This window comes from Ambystoma mexicanum, chromosome 5p (genome assembly GCF_040938575.1).
Source record: "Ambystoma mexicanum isolate Mex_15411 chromosome 5p, UKY_AmexF1_1, whole genome shotgun sequence".
Lineage (NCBI taxonomy): Eukaryota > Metazoa > Chordata > Amphibia > Caudata > Ambystomatidae > Ambystoma > Ambystoma mexicanum.
Genome location: NC_090930.1, coordinates 391934978 through 391956751, shown reverse-complemented (window position 1 = coordinate 391956751; position 21774 = coordinate 391934978).

Below are 21774 nucleotides of genomic sequence, written 5' to 3'. Positions count from 1 at the left end.
TCACCTTTTAAACCCATCAATCTTTAATGAAATATTCAATGGAAAACAAAATACTAATAAGAGACAAGTGCTTGTGGTTTTATGGGTAAGCGTCAGCACTGACAACATAGCAACCTGGGTAAAATCCTTTTAGCCAACTGGATGAGAAAGCTTGCCAACCTACAAAAAACTAGGGGTTACGTCTGTCCTGTGAAAAAACATTACGCTGTCCACCCACCCGCTGTTCACTTCCACAATCAGGGAAAAATAACTGCACCAGTATCATAATTGCAACCTCTCTTGCCACATCCTGGGAAAATACTCATGACTTACTTGCCCTCTCATCATTTCCCCTCCGCACCCCCATGTCTGGCTTTCAACAATTCTCTGCTTTATAAAGATAACTTGAAAAGTACTCATCTCATACCATAGTGTCACTCAAATATATAAATCCTTATAGAACTATGTTAGGCAAAAAGTTTACATTATTCCCGAAATCTTGATGAGGAGACTAGAAATACCATAATGCGATTCATCAAATGCCAAAAATAATGGTCTCTCAGAGCTCTTAGAAAGCACTGGGAACATTGAAGACCTCTAAACCATATTGTGGTATATTATATGTAAAAACCAAAATGTTATTCTAATTTGCCACACACCTGCAAGCTGGATTTGCAATTCTCCATGAATTTTCAGCTCTACGCCCAGATAAACAGGCTCTCTTCATGTGGGCCTCATGGCAGCTTGATCTTTAGAGTGCAATACTTGCAAGGACTGATAGTAGCACGGTTTAAAATAAATAATGCAGATGCTGTGTTATTTTTTTTAGTGTGTTATATTTAAAACTAAGAAAACACACTGCATCAAGGACTATGGACTGTCTCCCATCTGTGCAGTAACCGGAACAGACCCTGGTTAGCTTCAAAGCAAGGAAGGGACGGGCTACCTCAGGCCATGTTGCTATGTGTGGTCTTGTAGGTTGCGCTAATTTATTAGGCAACATGGCCTGAGGGGACTAGTGCTTCCTTGTTTTGAAGCTTAGCATGGTCAGCCCTGGTTACTGCACGGATGGAAGTCCTGATGCAATGTCCAGTGATTTTTCACCCCCGACGTAGCTGTAAAAATATCTATTTTTCTATAACACTGAGTGCAGAACTACAGATACCCTCAGCCATCTGTAGTCATTTATCTAGCCGTGAATATCAGAAAAACATCAGAAAATAAATATGCTTCCCTGCCCCCCCAGGCCCTCACCAGGTGTCCCCCTCCTCTGTGTCTGCTCCCCATACACCGATGAAATGTCAGCTATTCGCGGCTGTTCTGTCCAGAGCTGAGATTAGAGAAACTCTTTGTGCTGCAACCTCAGTCCCTAGACCCCCTCCAACTCCCACATTTCACTTGTTGTCCTTTTACCTCCCCCTACCTCTAGACTGATGGCTTTTTTCCTGAGTTTAATTTTCTGATACCCTCCGTTATAGCTGCAGCTGTCTCTCGCATTAAGAAATAAAAAGATGGCGGCTTTCAATTTCTGAAAACCATGCTGTAATGCATTATTGGAAATATATAAAACATTTTTGAGGGAGAAGAAAGCACCCCCTTCTCAATCACATATTTTAAAAGCTACTGGATGGAATAACCCCAAACCACAAAAAGGCCTCAATCAATGCTTTCTGCCCAAGTTATGTTGGACCTGGTCCAATTCTGTGGTCTGTAGTTTGGACAGTGTGGACCGGCAAAAATTGACCTTTTTTGCCTATTGTCTATGGGAAAATGAATGTAAAGTAGCAGCAAATTTTTTTGTGGGGTTTTTGTTTTCTTAATAACTTTTTTTATTTTTTAACAACACTTTACCAAACTTTGAAATTGCGGGGGAGGGTGGGCGGGGATGGGTCATGTCCCTAATTGACTTCAACATTTCAGCCAATCAATTGAACAAGTCAAAAAAGATTTGCAATTCCTATGGGAGTTCGACTCACCTTAATGGTATATATTACAGTGCAGCAGTCGCCCCACTATACATAAGGTGAGTGACATGAACCATAGGAAATCTGAAATTTCTATTTCTAATAACTTTTAACTTGCATGATGGATTTGGCTGATATGTTCCAAACAGCAGACTGGAAGTTATGTGAAACAAGTGTTCAAAAATAAAAAAAGTTATAAAGAAGGCAAACAAATGTTGTTTTAGGCCTACTCTCATTCATTTTCCTATAGACAAAAAGTTGTGAATTGGACTAAATAAGAAACATTTGAACATGAAGCATTGATCTCCCATGCTGCTTTGCAGCAGAGACTTTTCAGAAATGAAAATCCGCCATTTTTCTTTCTCAATGAAAGAGATTACTGTGGTAATACCGGGAGAATCAGAACATGAAACTGCCGAAAAAGCTACTTGGAGGAGGAAAAAGGACAACATTGTATAAGGCAAGAGGTGGGAAGGGGAAAGAGGATACCATGTGAAATTGGAGAGTTGGAGGTGGCCTGGGGAGCCAGTTACAGTTCAGAAATGTTTGCATTATAGGGGTAATACCGGAGGAATCCCGCACCGCAAGATTACGGTGGCTACAAGGGAAGACGCGATCAGGAATTAAACTGCATCACATGAAATGATGAGTGATAGGGGGTAACAGAAGAGGAGTAGAAAGGGAAAAAGCAACTGAGGGTAGACCATGGAAAGAGGAACAGGCACTTGTTGTGTGCCTGTGAAGGCATGGAAGTGTTTTTGATTTTTCAAGGGATTTGGCATTATCGCTTAATACTGTGGGAATACCGTGGGCATGAGTAGTTCATTGCCGTCACATGTGTAGTCCATTGACATTATCAGGGGAATCCTGTGGGAATCGGAAAAGAGTTTTAAAAAAAAAGTTTACGCTCATAGTGGTCACATCTCCTTGGCTGAAGGCCATGACTAGTGGCTCCCAAAGAAATCTATTAATGCAACATGTGCAGTGGCCATGGCTGAAGGCCATGGCTAGTGGGCCCCAAAGAAACAGGCCATGTCCAGTGGGCCCCAAAGAATCCTACTGGTGCCATATGTACAGTGGCCATGGCGAAAGGCCATGGCCTTTGGCCCCAAATTAACCTATTGGTGCAACATTTACAGGGGACACAGCCTAATGCCATGGCTAGTGTGTTCCAAAGAAACCTATCAGCCACTGTCACTGGCCATAGCTGAAGGCTATGACAAGTGGTATTGAAAGAAACCTAGTGTTTTAAAATATAAAGTGGGCATGGCCGACAGGGCTTGCTCACGGGTCAGGGCTGAAGGCCATGCTAGTGGGCCCCAAGGCAACATATAGGTTGAATATGTACAGTTGCCATGTCTGAAGACTGTTGCCAGTGGCAATGGCTAGTGGGCCTTAAAGAAAACTATTGGTGCAACATGTAGAGTAGCCACGACCGAAGGTCATCAATGGGAGGATGCAGAGTTAAGATGATCATCACTTCCCACATCTGCTGATTTTCAACGGTTTTGTTGCGTTAAATCAGGCCACCTTAACTTTCCCTTAACTAAAGCCTTTTCAGTGAATATTGTTGTAGGTCAAGAAAGGAGACGTACCAAATGGTGACGTTTCAAAAATATACTACTTTATTTCAATGATATGAAAAGTCCTTCCTGTCCCTATGCGAATGGTTTACCCTACCTAACACAAAAATAACTAGGGTGCCTCATAATCAATATTTCATTGCAAAGCATTAGTCCATCCTCTGTCCCAAAGCTAATCTGTCCTGGCCAAACCACTAAGTATAACATCAAAAAGAGGTCCAGGAGAATGACCCCCTTCTCCTGGAGAAGCTTTCTAAGCTTCAGTAAGCTATTCTTTAATAGTTCCTTGTAATTTCTTGAATCATTTATATCAGTTCTTGGAGTGTTTTTTTTCCACCTCTGGGATTTCCCCTTTTCTCCCTGTACAAAGGTCACTTGGTGTACCAATTGAGAGGTTTGAGCCTCATCCTTAATGATAACTTTCTAGTGTGTATCACTTAGCTGAGGATGCTGTGATCCTCTATATTACGAATTGAGATGGTTATTTCTCCATTCACTTCCTTGATTCTTCTCTGTTCACTGGGATGAGTGGAATGGGTCCCTAAGGGCCATTCACTTGTTTTTACTGTTAACCACTCACTGGGATGAGGATGCTGAGTCCCTAAGGGCTCACCTTTCTTGACTCTTAACCATTCACTGGGATGGGTAGGATGAGGCTTTAAGTGTTCTTCACTTGTCTTGACGCTTAACCATTCACTGGGACAAATAGGATAAGTCCCTAAGTGCCCTTCACTTGGCTTTACTCTTAATCATTCACTGGGACGAGTAGGATGAATCTCTAAGTGCTTTTCACTTGGCTTTACTCTTAGCCATTCACTAGGATGAATAGGATGATGGTTATCTGTATCCCTTTTCCACCTCTCAGGTCTCCCAGCACTCTTGTTACCTTCTTCACTATTGGCTGGCACCACTGAGTCTTCCTGCAGGGTTGGGTTCCCTTTTGGAGTGTGGACGGCTCCAGCTTTCACTCCTTCGTCTTGTTGGTTCTCGCGGCTCAACAGAGCCAATGCTGTAGTGGTCTAGGTGCTGTTCAAGGACTGCAAAGTCCAACTCTCCTGGGCCACGCTGACTCTTCCTCCTATCTCAGGCGTGTCATGGCACAACTTCTGACCCTCTCGATGCTTCTGACCCTCTCGATGCTGCTGTCTCTCATCAGGTGGCTGAGTCCTCTCAACTGAGGGTAGAATTTGCTGGGTTTTAGCAGGTTCTTCCTTCTTGCTCCTTTCAAACTCCCTGGCTTCACATGTTCTGTACACTAGTCCTTCTTCCCTTATAACTAGCACTTCCTGGGTCCTCCCCAGCCTAGGAATGGAGTCCTTTCTTTCTTTCTCTTGAGAACTCTTTACTACTTGCTCAATCTTCCTTTCCCCTGTATGGTTGAATTCCAACATTTAACAAACTCTATGTCTTCTTTATTCTTCTTATTCTCAGAATTGTTGACTTCAAGTTGAGGGTTGTGATTGATGTTACAATAGCAAACAGTAACTTGTTCAAGGTGCTTTTCTGAAGTCCTGATGGTATGAGGAGCTCATACGAAAGGGGTTTAGGGAGTTTCTTGATGGATCAATAGTCCTTATCTGCAAAAGGAGTGTCTCTCCCTATGAGGTTCTGCTTACCACCTCCTCTAGAAGGAAGGTCACCACTTTACACTTTAGTGTTAGCAGTGCACGGTGGCGTGAGTTATGTTGCTTATCTTACCATAACTGCCGAATTTCTGGGGTTTTTTGGTTTTACTTTGAACCATAACGTCCCTTTGACAACGTTTTTTTACTGAATTTCATAGGTTTTTCGTAGTGCAAATTAACCATAACGTTCCTTTAACAACGTTTTTTCACTGAATTTCATAGGTTTTTAGTAGCACAACTTAACAATAATAACTTTGACTTTATGTACATATAATATGTAACATACTGAACCCTTTCTACTGAATTTGACGGTCCGCAGACATGTTCGGACAACAGTACCACCACCTAAAAACTCTGGGGGGGTATGTGTAATAGTTATATCATAACATAGGAACATTTAACAAATTCATAAAACAGCAAACATACAAAGTATATGTAGTAATACTTAAAAATTGTAACCCATACATGTAACACACTAACCATTCATTTAAATACAATATGTTTTAAAATAGAATATACCAAAAGAAGATAAAGTGGCTTCCACCATAATTACCTCACAAACGCTCCACAACCAACAGCAAGACCAGACATATAGACTACTGATTACATATCTCACCAGACATAGTTAGTGCACTTCTTTTTACTCATATATTTATAAACTTTCTATATTAGAAAAAAAAACATATTACTTTTTTGTTTTCTCACAGAAATGTGTAGTACTCTCGACTGGCTAGAGGAGCATTTCCCATGAGAGGAAATGTTAGAAAATAGTCCACCTTTTGGTACACACTTTACTATACAAACCAATTCATAAATATTATTTTGTATACATTTAACATATACATTTTTTTTATTACAGACCATAGAAAAATTCCAAGCATCTCACAACAACAATCAGATCACTCTACAACAGATAAATCAAAAAATGGACGACCTTATGCAAAATTTTATGGATTTGAAAAACTGTGTGGAAAATCATGTGAAACCACCAATAGCACACCATTGTCCAACCTGCACTTGTCCCCCCTCACCCTATCCCACTCAGTTAACCCCAAACCCTGTCTATGGACCAAAGCGTTTCGATGAGCTTTCCTTCCCTTCTTCACCTGATCCCAGTTATCTAGAAATCCCTAATTCTCCTGTTTGTGTTTCCGTTTCTGCCCCACCTTCCCAGTCATAATTGTATATATATATGAAATAAAGTTACTTTTCTTATATTCTGTTGTAATTACTTTCAGTTCTTTGTGATGAAACCAATTTAGGTGTCCACGGACAGCGCGGTTGTTCAGAAATGTTCGTAAAGAAACAAAAATGTAACTGTCCTGAGGACACTACATCTGTCCGTAATGTTCTCATGCAAGTTGAAAATGTTCTAAGAACACTCGTAGTGTCCTGAAATGTTCGTAAATAAACGAAAATGGAGGTGTCCTTAAGAACACTATGCCTGTTCGTAGTGTTCGCTAGCATGCAGAAACTGTTCTAAGAACACTCGTGGTGTCCTGAAATGTTCATAAATAAACAAAAATGGAGGTGTGCTTGAAACGCTATGTCTGTCCGTATTGTTAGCAAATAAATTAAACTGTGCTAAGAACAAACGGCTGTCCGTAACTGTTCGTTTTACATGTCACGCACTTTTAATTAGTTCAGGACCCGAACACTGTCTGTAGAACACCAACACGCATGCGCAAAACAATGTTCGTACATTGGGTGTCCTGCGGACGGCCGCTACCTTAGGGAACATGCTCACAAAACAATCATGTGACCGCTCCCACGCTCATCTCGTGCTCTAAATGCAGACACTGTCCGTGTCCCCGAACAGTTTAAAAGTACATTTCCAAGTAATCCACAATATTTCTCATTCAAAAATCACCATACCACAAATCCCACATACTAATCCTAACTTTCCACATATTTTTTGTGACTTTTTGAACCTTTTTTGATATTCGATCTGTCTTGCGGACGGCGCGCATGTCCGCGACCCACGCCCAAGCACCCCTATATAAGACCACACCCTAGAGCGCATTCTCATTGTGTTTCTGACTATTCCACAGAGCACACTGCATTTTGCTGCATACTTTGCAGATTTTGAGATTTCCATCTCCAAGCCTATGACATCCATGGCTCGACTATTACCACATGGTGCTACATCTGCCTCAGCACCACCCCCACCCCCTCCACCACCACCATTTACACAAGGGCCTGAAGAGGGGAACAGGAGTGAGGATACAGAGGAGGAAGAAGAGGATGATGAGAATGAGGTAGAGGAAATCCCTACTAGCCACCTGCGGCGTGATTCTTGGGTGTGGCAGTTGTTTACCGTTCATGGGAATGGTCCTAAAACTTGTGCGAACCGTGTCACCTGCAACGAGTGCAAAATGGTACTCAGTCGCGGGAGGCATGGTTCGTATAGCTTTGGGACTACGACCATGAAGCGACACCTGAACTCATTCCACACTGGGGCCATTCGCAAGGTTGTACCTTGCGAAGAGCGTAGTAGGTTGATTGCCTCTACTTCATCCTCCGTTTCTGATCCTGTCACCACAAGGAACACCTCTGTGGGACAGCGTCTTCCTCAAGCTGCCTCACAGGCCATACAGAATTCTGATGACCCTTACCTTTCGAGGGTCACAGTTGTATGTATGTACTGTGACACAGTACTCTGTAGGGGGAGCGACTTCGGAGTGCCTTTGAGACTATCGTCTCAGAGCAAGAGAAGACCTGCTCACTACCCAAATAAAACCCACTCTACATCTTCCTCTCTCAGCTCGCCCTTTCTTATCCCTGTGGTTGGTGCCCCCCCTTTCCCCTCCTTTCCCCTCCTCTCCTAGTGTGTCATGTGTAAAAAAAACAAAAAAATACAAAATAACAAAAAAATAAAAAAATAAGGATCTTTTCAGAGCCGCCTTTCACAGTTAAAAAATAGAAGTAACGATAAAGAATGCAGGGCCCTTTCTATTTCTTGAAAGTCCGCGGACAGTTCGCGAAAATAAAAAAGATTGGGGTGCTGCCCTATTGTAACCATTGCTTTTTTCTCTGGGAGGAAGTGGTGGCTCTGAAAAGAGCCTTTGGGAGGTGTTTGTATGTCAAAAATTATAAATACTTAACACCTACTTCAAAATAGATGCTGCATTTCTAAAAAAGGTCGCAATGCATTTTGTACATTTCTCAGAAAAATCTGATTGCCAGCATAAGTAAGATGGACTCTATCTCTGCGAAAAATGTATGTACTACGAAACATAATATTTTCATTGTGAAAAGAGAACATGCCAAAATCTCTAAGGAAAGCACAAACAGCCTTATTGACATTACACCTTGCTTTCTCCATTTGTGGACCACATGAGAAAGAACGAAGCCACATTTGTCTCTGCGCAATCCGTGAAAACATTACTTTGGAGTTTGGAAACATATCCATGATCTTCTGTAGTCCTTCTTTCATTGCAAATTGCAATGAAATTCCAGACACATATCCTAAACTGTTCCCTCCTCAAAGAATTACAATTATGTCTGGATGTTCCTCTATCTTCAAAGTTGCACAGAGAGGTAGCAAGTTCAGCCACTTCATTCCACGCACTCCATGCCAGTGCACTTCCACATGTGGGAATCCAAGATCTATAGATACACCACAGCTTTCTGCATGCACCTTCAACCAATGTATCCTCAAGTCTCCCAAAATCCACACAATCTGTTTTTTGAAACACTCAGCCATAGCTATCTGTTCTTCTCTCACCAAAAAGAATATCAGAGAAAACCTCTCCTAGCACAACACACTCACTAAACTTTACTGACCAATCCCTTGCTACATTCAATCTCATTTGCATGCCTCCCCACCCCAAATTCCCCAGATGTAATACGCGATGTCCTGGAACTACCGCCATGTCCGCGAACATATCGTAACATGGACAGCCCTTCTACCATTTCCACTTCACTCTCTGTGCCATTCCCTCATTGGATGTAGCTAAGAAATCACATGACCATCCACCAATCAAATCCATGACCTCTACATGTCACTGCATCATCATAGATCAGCACTGCAAATGTACGGTGAATCTCTCGGACTACAAGTCTCAAACCATTGGCAAGCACGATCTACGAGAAATACTAGACAAATCTCCAAGATTTCTACTTGCACCTTCGTCCATATCCATATGCATGAACACAAACTACATGCATATTTTCTATACAGTACATAAACACATTTTCTAACCGACTTTTACCTTGTATAATCTGTAAAATGAATCTACAATCATGTTTTCATTATCCTAAAATGAACTGTGACTTACAAACCTTTATATCGTTTAATTTCTTCGTACACACACACACAAGCAAGTAATGTTAAACTAATCTTTTTCAAATAAAATATATAGACTACATATAATCAAACAAAATGACATGCACACTCTATGCTGAAATCTCAAAGAATAATATTTGTACAAACACATATTTGGTTTTACTTTTTTTAGTTCATATAATTATTTACATTTATATAGGACAAGCAGGCTATGACATTCACTCACTATTACGTGGAAAAGCAGGCTATGACATGGACTCACTATTACGTGGAAAAGCTTAGTTGCAGGAATAGTGGTATACAGTGGTACATTATGATTTGAACAAGCCATAGTGAAGATATTTTCTTTCCTGCAGTTAGTCATAAAATAGTTTTAATGGTTTTAAGGAAGGCGCTGAGCATTTCAATTTAAAAAATCTATGTCTAAATTAAAAAGAGTGCATATACAAACCAATTGCTTTCTTTTACAATTGCAGTGAAGAACATTCTCCTGAAAAGAAGCAGCCAAATTGGAACTACAAAGAACAACTAAGAAGCAAACTGCTCATTTTAGAAAAAAGTAAGTAGAATGTTACCATAATATTTGAATTATTACTCACACTGTAAGCTTAATTCATGCTATTTCTGTGCCTTAAAATAGAGATTCTGCACCATTCTGACCAAAAATCCCCCCGTCTTAAACATTGATTTACTGGCAGAATGGCCCACAAATTCCTATTTTTCGACACACAAATTACCCAACTCAGCCGCTAGAATTTAGAAGTTGTAGAAATAACAACTGTTTTAATTGTATAGCTTTAGATATACTATTTATACTTCTCCACACCACTAGCTTACTTTTCTCTGTCATCTGAACCCCAGTTTAGTAACACATTGATTGAAGAATAGCCATCCCTACTAGTTGTACTTCCCAATGCACAATCACACACCATTACATACATCCTTATCACCTTACTCAAACACTCATGCACACACCACACATGCATTGCAGAACACCCCAACCCATACTTTCTGTATTTTTTTCAACAGACCCTAAAGAATGCCTACCAAAAAGCAACTCCGTAGAAAGGGACGCAGAAGTAGAGCAAATGAAAAGAAAAGTCTCCAACATAAACATCCATCTAAAGCAGAATTTGTAAAAAAAAGTTGAAACACAACAGCTAATACAGTCATGTAGTGAAACAGAAGAAGTTTCTAGTACAAAAACTTTCCCTCCTCTATCAAAAAGTAAAACAACCCAAAAAACAATTAACAGAAAATCAACTATCACTACAAATAAAACTTCTTCTATAAATCTTGATATAGTACAAAGTAAGCATACCAAGAAAAGTATTTTAGCCAAAATGTTCCGTCACAAAGTCCTTCAAAATCTTATGAAAACAGGAGAGAAACCAGGTTCAAGACTTCAAACCTATCGTAGGAAAGTAATCTTAGAAGCGTTGATAGACAGTGCACTTCTTCTCAAAACAAAGTTATTTATTTTAGTGTTAAACCGAATGAAACCACTAACAAAACTAATAACTAAATTACAGAAAAGACTTCTCAATAAATGAAATGTCAACAGAAATAACTTCTTAAATATCTGTGGAGGTGAATGGAGTCACACTACAACCACAGAACAATACTTTAATGAAGAAGCCTACAAACAAAAGCAAACAAATACAATTGCCATACATAGCATTGGTCGAGGTTATGAAAAAGTTAATAATACCATAATGGAACAAGAAGAACGCCTTACAAAAATATGCCCTGAAAACATAGATTTACCCCTCCATTCAACTGAATCAGAACATCTAGTGTACAAATGGCCATGCACGTCAATGTGTAACATTCCCAAAAAAAGTTCAAGTCTTTACGCCAATTCCTCAATCAATATGTGAAAAGCTAAGACAAAATCAAAATTAAACTACTGCAAAATATGGATGCTTGTCCAATACGCAAGTACAAAGGACTACAAGGACATTCCTTGGCCTGCATTACAGGACCTACTTGCAAAACACCCTTCCATGATATCAAAAGGATATCAACACATCATGCAAGTATAAGAAATCTAGTTTATAAACTGTACTATGCTAAAGGTCCTGCTTTAGTACTAGCCAATTTAAATAACATTCTTCTACATGGTACAGCAAAAGACCTCCTAAAAGAAATCTACTATATCCAGACAAAATATTTTGGAATTGAAACCCACTTACAAGATGAATTAGCTGTCAACCAACTTCGTAACAATTCTGCACATGGCAACCTTTCACTACAGACATACAAAAAAGAAATACTAAAATTTGAATGTACTTCAGCTGAAGTACCAAACCACGTGTGTGTATGTTGCCGCAGAACTTTATATAAAAGTAGCACAAAAACTATAGACCTATCATACTAAATAGAAGACAATGAAGATTCTAAATGGTTTGAATTAGCTCTCTACCTTATAGCAGAAAACAAATATGAAATAACTGACCCCATAATACTTTGCAGTTACTGCACTACAAAACTTGACAACAACCAAACTCCTTCACGTGCTATCACAAATAACTTGGAATTGTATCCACTACCAAAACACCTTCAACAACTTAATTTATATGAGAGCGTCATAATTCAAACAGTGCACCCATTTCAAGCAATAATACGCTTTCAACCAAAAACTACAAAATTACCTCCCTCTGAATTAGTGAAAGGTATTCGTGGAAAAGTAGTGTATTTACCATTAGATCTAAAAGAAAATGTGCACACTCTCGGACTGCAACATCCAATGCAGCAATCTTTAATTATCTTGGTAAATGGAGTACCCACAAAAGACAAAAAAATTTGGCAACATCTGGGAGATTTACATAAAGTTAGAGAAGCCCTACAATATCTTAAAGAGAACAATGAATATTACAAAGAAGTTAATATTGAAGAAAACTTGCAAGATACAAGTGAAATAATTGAACAGACACAAGAAGCTGGTCAATTTGACACTTTAGACCATTATACAATTCATCCATTGCACTCTAATGACACCATAGAAGATGCACTGGAAACGTACCTAATGCGTCAAACAAAAGGATCGCCAATCAGCATATGGGAAAAAAGTATAGAAGCACATGTTTTTCCTCTACTCTTTCCTACTGGCAAAGGAGGAAGGTATGATGATAGACCTATTCAAATATCAGCTTCAGAATACCGCTCATTACGGATGTATTCTGAAGATCCCAGATTAAGACAAAATGTGGAATACATATTCCACCTACTCTTTGAAAGTGAACTAGCAACTTTATGTTACGGAGTTGCACACATATTAAAATCAGGATCACACTTTCAAAACATGACAGCTACACAATTATTAGAAAAAGTGCAACAAAAGGATGAGGTTTTACAATCAAATATTACAAATCTATTAGCAAATATGCGTTATACTAAAGAGTACTGGTTTCAACGTCATGGAGATGTACGTTGTATGATCAGAAACCTTGGCCCACCCACTTGGTTTGTTACATTAAGTTGTGCAGAACATGCATGGGAAGATTTACATGATTTCCTACGCATAACAAATAAAAACAAAACAAACATAGATATACTAACACCTGCAGAACGTTGTTCTTTGGATCCTGTTAATGTTTCAAGATATTTTCACCATTGCTTCATTGCTATGCTACATTTTATTTGTAATAAAACCGTTCCTCCCCTTGGAGAAGTGCAACACTTCTTTTGGAGAAAAGAATACCAAGCCAGAGGAGCACCACATATCCAAATGCCTTTATGGATTAAAGATGCTCCTAAATTTGGTCAAGACAGTGATGCCACTGTTTTACAGTTTATTGAAAAATATGTCACTTGTGAAATTCCATCAGAAGCCACAAATAGTGATCTTCATGCACAAATTTTACAATTTCAAAGACACAAATGTGGAAAATATTGTTGTCGCAAATACAAAAACAAAGGGAAATACTACACCAAATGCCGATTTGGTTTCCCTAGACCAGTTACAAATACAGGTCAAGTGAACAACCTCATGTCTTCAGTTAGACATAGTGTTAAAGGTAAGTCACCTAAAAATACATATTACATAAAAAGAAAAGAAGAAGAAAAATATATCAATGATTATAATGCAATCATTGCCCACTTATGGAATGCAAACATAGATGTGCAGTACATTGCAGACAATTCTACTGCAGTTGCACGATATGTCACAGCATACTTAACTAAAGCACAAAAGACAGAGCTCCAAGACCTCTGGAATGTCCTGTCATCAGATAAAACAGTATCTCAGAAATTATACAGCTTGGGCATAAAAATGCTCACCCATAGAGAATGTGGATCATATGAAGCAGCTAATTGTTTAACTGGTACTGCATTGTATGGTAAATCTGAAAATATAGTATGGCTAAGTCTTGGTCCAGCTAAATCTAGAAAAAGAGTTCTAAAATCATATGAAGATATAGAAACATTAGCCAAACATGATCCCAACAGCCAAGACATTTTAAAAAACAATTTATTGGACACATACTACCCAAACAGAAGTAATACTTTGGAAAACATGTGTCTATACCACATAGCCCAAAACTACACATACAAAAATAATATGAAACCTGATGAAAAAAAAGGTAAATATAGAGTGACAAACTTTGAAGGCAGCTTAGTTAAACTCACTAAACCAAATTTTATTAATCATATCAAATTGTCATTAAAGACTCCTCAACATAAAGAAGTATATTACATGTCCCTGCTACAACTCTTCAAACCATGGAGAAAAGAAGAACAATTACTAGATAACTATGACTCATATGAGGATGCTTTCAAAGCAAATGAAAGCACTATAACTGATGCAAACTTTACACAGTACAAAACAATGTTGCACAATGAACAGCAACACGAAGAAGAACTCCAAGCCCAACTAGATAAGGACACTCCTGACAGTAGTCAACCTTCTGTAACAGGAAGCCAAGAACTACTGGGAGAACCACTAATAATAAATGAGGCAGAATTAGCTATGATAGAAGTAGAAAACACCATGTGTCAGTATGAAGATAAGGAAGACTTAACTATACTACAATCAAAACTAAACAATGAGCAAAGTAGCAATTTTCAAGAAGTAACAAAACAAATTGCACATGGTGTAAAACATGAAAATAAAGAATGTTCCTGCCATAATTATAAACCTATACTACTGTACGTCAGTGGTGAAGCTGGTTCTGGCAAAACATTCCTCATCAAAATCATTAGTAAGTTCCTTCAACAATTGACAAACAACAAACTGTCAGCTGTTGTCACTGCCCCCACAGGTTTAGATGCCTACAAAATAGGTGGTGTTACATTACACCGATTACTACTATTACCAGTAGAACACCAGAACAAATTAGACTATTACAAACTTTCTGCAGAAGCTGCAATGGAATTACGCAGAGTATTGAAACAAATGAAAATGCTACTAATAGATGAAGTGAGCATGGTCTCCAACCTGATGTTAGCTTTGATTCACCTCAGATTACAAGAAGTACTCAAAACAGACTATGAAGAGCTCTTTGCAGGAAAACACATTATTGTTTTTGGAGATCTGCTTCAATTAACACCAGTAAAAGGTGAGCCTATTTTTAAAACATTAGGACACAAACTCTGCCGTAAAACTGTTGGCAGCATTGGAAATGTCAACCTTTGGCAACATTTCCAATACAGAGAATTAACAGAATACATGCGGCAATCTGCAGATCTCACTCATGCCAACATTTTAAAAAGTATTAGAGTTGGTATACTTTCTAAAGAAGCAGAAGCAATATTGAAAACCCGGCACATTAATGCACTTTATGGCGATAATGCATGTGCTACAGATGTTATGGAACAATTAGCCCACAAAAATGTCAATTGTATGGCCTTAATGCCAACTCTTGCAAGCTGTTTCAAATTCAATGAAATCATGCTAAGTAAAGAAATGCAACCAATCATGGAAATTAGCGCCACAGACAAACTAGATGTACATGGTATGACACTACCCATGTGTGACCAAGCCACAACAAGACTAAATAGTTTAGAAAAATCAATCTCAAACACAGCAGGCTTAGAAAAGATATTAAAATGATCCTTAAATTGCAGAGTAATGCTGAAACGTAACCTTGATGTGGAACAAGGACTAGTTAATGGAGCACTGGGTACAGTTGTTGGCTTTCAAACATACCCACGCGACAACAAAATTCAGTTTGTCAATATACTCTTTGACAAACTTTCAGAAGTAAAAAGGATAGGACGCTCAACAGCTAGATTCCTTCTCTTCAAAGATATGTATGTACGCAGAGAACAATTTTCTCTAACTCTTGCATACGCAGTAACGATTCATGAATCACAAGGTCTTACCCTAGACAAAGCAATGATAGATATTGGTAACACAGTCTTTAAAGAAGGCATGAGCTATGTAGCACTATCACGCTTACGTACACTTGACAGTCTATTTCTACTCAACTTTGATGCAAGTAAAATAAACGCTGATATTCCTTGCATTTTAGAATACAATAGACTTCGCTCACTATACACCCCCCACCTAAACACATATTCTGTTCCACAAAAAGTAAAACGTTATAAAAGAAAAATAAATCGAACAGAAATGCAACAGGATGTCACTGCAAATCCTCCAAAGAGAGTAAAAGAAACTAATACTTCATCAAGTACCACACGCAAAAAATAATCAATTAGGGAAAGTAAACCAGGTACTTCTTTAAAGAAGGAAGACAAACTCCGAAAAAAGCAGTTAGATACAGAACTACCTGGACCATTTAAATTCTCAAATATAGTTGGTATAGGTTGCTACGCAAATGTAGCAATGAATATTCTATTTCAATTACCACCAATTGTTGACAAAATTTACTTACACAGTACAGACCCATTGTGTTTGCAAATGTTAGTCCTTCACAGAAATGCAGCAAACAATCCTGACAACACGTATAGTGATTATGGAATAAGACAACAATTGGACTACTGCGCCGGAATGGTGAAATTCACTATAAATTCACAGGAAAATCCACAAGAATTTCTAATGTACTTACTACAAGTACTGGAAAACAAAAACATACCTATAAATGAAATCTTTCAGATTCCATACATGTGGAAACATACATGCACTCTCTGCAACAATGTGACACAAGAAGAAATCCCCAATGAACGCTTCATATATATATCAATACCAAATTGTGACTCCATTCCATTTCAGCGACTTGTACAAAATGCAAACCATGGTAGATTATGCTCTACCTGCAATTCAGATAATCGCTCCACGTTAGTAATACAAACACATAGTAAATACATAATACTAATGCTTCTACGTTACAATGCAAATGGTACCAAAAACAACTGCAAGCTGACTGGATTCACACATGGTCAAATATCACTTGGTAAGAAAACCTTCACAACAATAGGTATAATCTACCACGCAGGAGCCACAAACAATTCAGGGCTCTAAACTGCATATATAAAAAAGAAATGTGGATGGTTTGAATGTAATGATAGTACCATTACTCTAAAGCAGAGATTACCAGGAAATCTTACAAACACTTATTTGATGTTCTTAAAACCAAAATCTGATAACTAAACTGAATTTAGACCCTAAGTAAACTTGTGTTAAAAAAATATAAACTGTCAGAATACTCCAAAAGCTATCTAACTGCTCAAAGATTCTAAACAACTAATCAGATAAATGAATACCACTAAATTAGACCGAAAAATACACAGTTAGAAAACGCCAATTGGTATCTAACTGTCCCAAAATTTAACAATATCCAAATAGATAAATCAATACCACTAAAATATATTAAAAAAATAGACAGTTAGAATACGCCAATTGGCATTTAACTGCTCCAAAATTTTATAATATCAAAACAAATAAATAATATGTTACTGCTCCAAAAAAATACAACAAGCCAAAGTATAAAGCATTAGCCAGAAACAAGTGAACACTGAAAACAAACAAACAAATAAACTGTAGCATAGCAGAAAAAGGTTTTTTTTTTTCTCCCACAGACCCAATGATTTTAGCAACAAATACAGAAACTGAGAAAATTGCACAGTACTCTGATTTGTAATCTATTAAATATGAGGGTCCAAAAAAAAAAAGTATATTGATTATACAATGTAATAAGTCATTACAAAATTCTAATACTAACATGCTATTTTCTTTTATCACAGAAATTAACAAGAACTACATGTACTCCGGTTACTAGACCAAACAGTAAGTATACAATAATAAGGAGAACCATAGCAGCATATCACATCCATAGTATCTAATACCTTTGTTCCTTATACATTTGTTTTTCACCCAAAGTTATAAGCAAATATGAATGTGATATGCTGCAGTGATGTCATATATGACATTTGTGATGTCATCTTTGATGTCCTGGGTGTTAGTCTTAGCAATGCACAGTGGTGGCGCGAGTTATGGTTGCTTAGCTTACCATAACTGGCGAATTTCAAGAGTTTTTCGGTTTTACTTGGAACCATAATGTCCCTTTAACAAAGTTTTTACACTGAATTTCATAGGTTTTTAGTAGCGTAACTTAACCATAACGTCCCTTTAACAAAGTTTTTTCACTGAATATATATATATATATATATATATATATATATATATATATAATGAAAAAACTTTAGTTGAAGCACCATTAAGGTGAACCACTCTGATGCAACAAAACCCTTGAAATTAAGTTAACCACTTTAGTTGAAGTGACGTTAAGGTATTGATTGAAATACCCCAAGATATTTAGAGATTGAACACCCCAGAGTCGAACACTCAGTCAACAAATGCTTGGCTGTCTCCAAACATTCAGGAGATTTGCACAAGCGACAAACTCGCTCACTTTTCCCCGGCTCCTATGTTATACAGGGTTGGTAATTGCTCCAGACGGAACAAAATAATGAAACGTCTGAGACTTTTGGTGGGGCAGAGATACAGATATGCTTGTGGTTGCATAACATTATAAAGTCTATATTTTACAAAATGAAAGGTCTTTAGGCTGCTCAGGTGTGAAAAATTCTCTAGCCAGTCCCATAGGTCCACCTTTTTGCTGAGCGCTTTTAGAACATCCTTAGAGACAGTCACCCCTCTGTGCATCCAGCCTATATCCATGAGAAATGTGGTCATGTCTTTCAGGTAGGGAGAAGTGGTGTGTTTTTTGCTCACTTCTTGATGGATCACAGCCAGGAACGGATTGTAAGGGCTGCCCTTCATTTTAAGATAGAATCCTGCCCTCCTTTTGAGTACCAATGCTTTGAGTGAGGTGTTAGGCGGAAACCTGTGCAGTTCCCTCTGGGACCACTGCAAAAGATTTAGAACTACAGGTGTTGCGATGAACCCGCTTGGTAGCAGTCTGTACCACACAGATCCAATTGGTAGCTGTGGCTGAGCAGTCAGACTTCTCTCAAGAAAAGTTGGTCAGTATAGGGAGTATACAAGATAGGGTAATTCTTCGCAGCAAAACGAGTAAACACGCAACCAGGCTTTAGTATAAAGATAGTAAGTTATTTATTAATAACAGAATGTCTACGAAAAATACTAAAGTGAACCACGGCCAACAAATCAAAATACAATTACTCTGCAGGATGGAATAAAGCTCAACCCCCCGAAACACTATATCGACAACTCTAGGTTCTACGGCACCACTTATTTTCAGACAGAGGTGTATACCCCAACCCAGATGACACTCGAATATTTTTAGTGCGGAGTGAGAGAAGAGAAAGGCAGGTAACGAAGTCAACACGGTTCGTACTGAAGCGGGTAAAAATGCAAGGCAAGAAAGAATTAATCACACTAGATCATACAGTGCGGCGGCCAGGCCCACTCGGTGAGAGGCAAGGCACGATGTCCTGGAAAGTCTCTACGTATGATGCACTCAAGTCTTGTTTAGCAAATTGTTTAGCGACAGGTTGAACCAGTTCAGAACAAAGAGTGAATAAAGCTTGGAGGCAACCCAACGGAACGGAGAGGAATCAGATACCTCACACGAACCGGACAAAAACGGGAAGCCAGGCGGTTTACGGTACCTTGTGGGGGAAGACAGCTCCGACGGGGGCAGTTGTTCCTGGTGGTGGATGCACGACGGGTCTTGGCCAAGAGAAGAGATGCTCTCGTCGTCGAAGAGAAGATGTCCGGTGCACCACCAGGGAAGAAACCAGCCGCGGAGTGCTTCGTCACAAGGCACCACCTTTCGATCACGATGCAGGAGTAGTGGCTATCCGGTTGCCGGGTGCTCTGCACGGGCAATTCGACCACTGCGTCCTGGGCGATCAAAAAGCGCAAAGAAGAAGAAGACTGGTTGTTCCCACCAGCCAGGGAAAGAGCCTCTCCGGCAGGGAGATCTCTTCTGTCGTCGGGAGATTGTGAGACGATTCCGCAGGGCTCCACCGGAGGTTTTGTCGTGCAGGTCGGCTCAGCGTTACCCTCGTCGGATTCTTTAGGTCCAGTGGCGACTTCCTGAAGATCCAGTCCCAAAGGCCCTGCTTTTATGCAGACGTCCCCCATTCATTCAGCCTAGCTTGTCAATCAACACATGCTAAGTGGTGAGCGGGAAGGCTCACCACCTGGGCCAATCACTCCAGAGTGCGACCTGAGTTGGCAAGGCAACTCGGTCCAGGGTGTCTAAACCCCCTCCCACACCCCTGAGGTAACCCAGACAGAATGGCGCCACCTTCGCGGGTCTCTGTCCAGAGGCCCGCCAAAAGTGGAACAAAGGGCTCAACCTTTGGTTTCGGAGTCACAGAGAAAAACACAGACGCCATTTTACAACCCGAGTTCTGGCAGAAAATACCACTCGATAAACTTATTTAAGATAAGTAGATCGGTGGTACGTTGGAGATTAACGAAAAACAGTATCAATCTTCAACAATGGGACGAATCCCATAGGGTTATGCTCGGGGCCGAACATAACAAGTAGTTTCCACTGCCACCAGCCAAAACTCGACGAGGGGGGACGGGACAGTGCCCCCTCGAGTAACAGATCCAGGAGTAATCGTATTACCCCTACTAGCACGTCCACAATAAGATGGTTGGTACTAGTTCTGTTAGTAAATTTAGGTCTAGTAAAGCCAATGGTGACTTTACATGCCCGGGGAGACAGTAGTCAGTCCCCGGGTATAGAGTCTATGGTGGGGGGACCTGCTAGGGCGCCCCCGTGTCACGACACGTAGGGTGCAGAGTGACACACATAGAAAAACTTATGAGACCCTATGGAGTAAAAGACCCCATAGCCCATCGAACACATTGACACCTCAAAGGAATTCCACACATACATGTCCAAGAGTGAGAGAAAAAGGGTCACACTCTTGGCAGGAGGGAAAAAACAAACCCCAGAAATCCAGCAAAGCTGCTGGGGGACTCACTAGGTTAGGAAATTCAGCCTAAACAGAGAATTCTCCCTAACACTCGCCCCCCCCAGACTAAGGGACAGGAGGATTTAATCCACTCCTGGATGAATCTCATACCTCTAGTCGATGATATACATCCTAGAGAGACCATCAGCATTTTGGTGGTGACACCCTGACCTGTGCTCAATGGTGAAATCGAACCCTTGCAGGCAGATCGACCATCTCAGTAGTTTTGGGTTTTCCCCTTTCATTTGCATTAACCATCTCAAGGGTTGGTGGTCAGTCTGAATAACAAAAGTAGAACCATACAAGTACGGCCTAAACTTCTTCAGAGCCCACACGATAGCAAAGCATTCTCTTTCGATTGTTGCCCACCTTGTTTCAGGATCCTTCAGCTTTCGGCTGATGTAGCAAACGGGGTGCTCCCTACCTTTCCCATCCAGTTGACTGAGTACGGCACCTATCCCTACATTGGAAGCGTCTGTCTGCACAATGAAGTGTTGGCGGTAATCAGGAGCTCTGAGTACTGGGGCTTGGCAAAGAGCCTTTTTCAGGTTTTCAAACGCCTGATTGCACTCCTCGTTCCATTTAACCTTTTTAGGGAATTTGGGCGAGGAGATGACATTCAGTGGAGAAGCTATGGTCCCATAGTTCTCTATGAAATTCCTGTAATACCCGGTGAGGCCTAGGAAGGCTCTCACCTGAGTCTGAGTAGTCGGTGTTGTCCAATTTTGCACAGCTTCAATCTTACTGAGCAAAGGCCTTATTTCTCCACCGCCTACCTCATGCCCAAGGTAGACTACCTTACTCTGTCCAATTTGGCATTTACTCGCCTTTATGGTCAGATTGGCTCGTCCAAGAGCCTGCAAAACATCTCTCAGGTGGGTTACATGTTCGTCCCAGGAATTGCTGAACACTGCTATGTCATCCAAGTATGCCATGCAGAAGTCCTCCATCCCGGTTAGAACCTGGTTTACCATCCGTTGAAACGTAGCAGGTGCATTTTTTAGTCCGAAAGG